The sequence below is a fragment of the Phalaenopsis equestris genome, unplaced genomic scaffold (genome assembly GCF_001263595.1).
Source record: "Phalaenopsis equestris unplaced genomic scaffold, ASM126359v1 Scaffold000022, whole genome shotgun sequence".
NCBI lineage: Eukaryota > Viridiplantae > Streptophyta > Magnoliopsida > Asparagales > Orchidaceae > Phalaenopsis > Phalaenopsis equestris.
Genome location: NW_018164464.1, coordinates 199,144 through 201,929, shown reverse-complemented (window position 1 = coordinate 201,929; position 2,786 = coordinate 199,144).

Genomic DNA, 2,786 nt, shown 5'->3' with positions numbered 1-2,786 from the left:
TTTAAATTGAGGTATGTGCCCTTCATAATAATGTTTCAAACGATGCCCATTAACTTTAAATATCTTTCCAGTGTTAGGATCTTTAATAACAACAGTTCCATAATGATAGACTTTAATCACTTTAAATGATCATAACCATCTAGATTTTAGTTTTGCTGTAAACAATCTCAATCTTATATTATATAGTAGAATTTCTCGTCCAGGTTCAAATTTCTTCTTAACAATCTTTCGATCATGTCATATTTTCATTTTCTCTTTATAGATTTTCGCATTATCATATGCTTCATTTCTAATCTTCTCAAGTTCATTGAGTTGCAAAAACTTTTTCTCGCCAGCATCATTTAAATTAAAATTAAATTCTTTAATATCCCAAAATGTTTTATGTTCCAATTTTACTGGTAAATGACATGTTTTTCTAAAAATCAATCTATATGAGGACATTCCTATAGGAGTTTTATAAGCAATTCTGTATGCTCATAATGCAGTATCTAGTCTAGCAGACCAATCCAATTTATAAGGATTTACAGCTTTTTCTAAAATGCATTTAATTTCACGATTCGACATTTCTACTTAACCAAGCAATAGAGAATCTATGCATTATATCATATTTCTTGATTAATTTTTCGATTTTATTATTCCTTAAATGAGATCCTCCATCAGTAATGATTACTCTCGGCATTCTAGATCTTGTAAAAATATTTTTAATTAAAAATTTAGAAACACTCTGAGCGTCACGTCTAGGCACAACAATAGCTTCAATCCACTTAGACGTATAATCAACATCATGTAATATATATAAATTTCCAAATGAAGGCAAAAATGGTCCCATAAAGTCTAATCCCCACACATCATAAATTTCAACTTCTAATGTGTAATTTAGAGGCATTTCGTCTCTTCTGGAAATATTTCCTACTCGTTGACATCTATCACATGTTTTAATATATTCATTAACATCTCTAAAAATAGTAGGCCAATAAAATCTAGCTTGCAAAATTTTATATGCAGTTCTATTTATTTCAAAATGTCCTTCAAATTCAGAATCATGACATCTTTCAATTATCTGTTGAGTTTCTTCATAAGGCACGTATCTTCTAATTATTAAATCTTTACATTGTTTATATAAATATGGTTCATTCCAAAAATATTCTTTCGAATCATAGATAAATTTCTTTAATTGTGGATTCTTGATATCATGTGGTAGAATGTCACTTACAATATAATTTACTATATCAGCATATCACTATACATCCATTTCATCAATAGTATATAAATGTTCATTAGGAAAATTTTCTAAAATTTGATTTGCAAAATTAGTTAATATTTCTATTTCTATTCTAGACAAATGATCAGTTATTTGATTATCATTTCCCTTTTTATCCACCATGGTAAAATCAAACTTTTGCAATAGAAGTATTCATCTAATTAATCTTGGTTTAACATGCTTCTTTTGCATCAAGTATTTAATATCATAATGATTTGTATGCACAATACATTTAGTTCCAATTAAATAAGATATAAATATATCAAAGACATAAACTATAGCTAATAACTCTCTTTCAGTAGTAGTATAATTATTTTGAGCATTGTTTATAGTTTTACTAGAATAATATATAACTTTAAAAATTTTGTCGTGTCTTTGTCCTAATACAACCCCAATAACATAATCACTAGCATCACACATTATTTCAAATGTTTTCTCCCAGTCAAGTGGTATTATTATAGGTGCAGTGATTAATTTTTTCTTTAATAATTCAAATGTTATTATGCATTTCTCATTAAAATCAAATTTCGTATCTTTTTCTAAAAGTTGGCATAGGGGTTTAGTTATTTTTGAAAAAGTTTTTATATAGCGCCTGTAAAAACCAGCATGTCATATAAAATTTCTCACACCTTTAATATTATTAGAAGGTGGTAAATTTTCTATAACTTAGATTTTTGCAGGATCTACTCCCATCCCTTTTTCAGGAATTTTATGCTCAAGAGCAATACCTCCTACAACCATAAATTGACATTTTTTCCAATTTAATACTAGGTTGATTTTTTCACATATCTCTAGAACTTTTTCTAAATTATTAAGACATAACTCAAACGAAGTCTCAAATACAGAAAAATCATTCATAAACACTTCCACTACATGCTCTATAAAATTGCTAAAAATTGACATCATGCATCTTTGAAATGTTGCAGGTGCATTGCATAGTCCAAAAGACATTCTACGAAAAGCAAATGTTCTATATGGGCTTGTAAACGTTGTTTTCTCTTGATCCTCTGGAGCAATTGGAATTTGATGATATCCAGTATATCCATCTAAAAAATAATAGTAATTGTTCCCAGCCAATCTATCCAACGTTTGATCTAGAAAGAACAAAGGAAAGTGATCTTTTTAGGTGACCATATTTAGTTTTATATAGTCAATACAAATTCGCCAACCAGTTACTTGTATTGGTATTAATTCATTTTTCCGTTTTTCTTCTGTTTTCTTCAACAGTCACTTCGGAACATAGTGAATTTCCTCCGCAACACAGTGAATTGGACTTACTCAAGCACTGTCACAAATAGCATATATAATTTCAGCATCTAACCACTTTAAAATATCTTTTTTAACAACTTCTTTCATTATTGGATTTAATCTTATCTGATGATCCACTTTAGGTTCATTCTGCTCATCTAATAAAATTCTGTCCATACAAATTGAAGAACTAATTCCTTTAATATCTGCTAAAGTCCATCCAAAAGTCTTTTTATACTTTTTCAACATCTCTATCAACTTTTGTTCCTGAATTTCA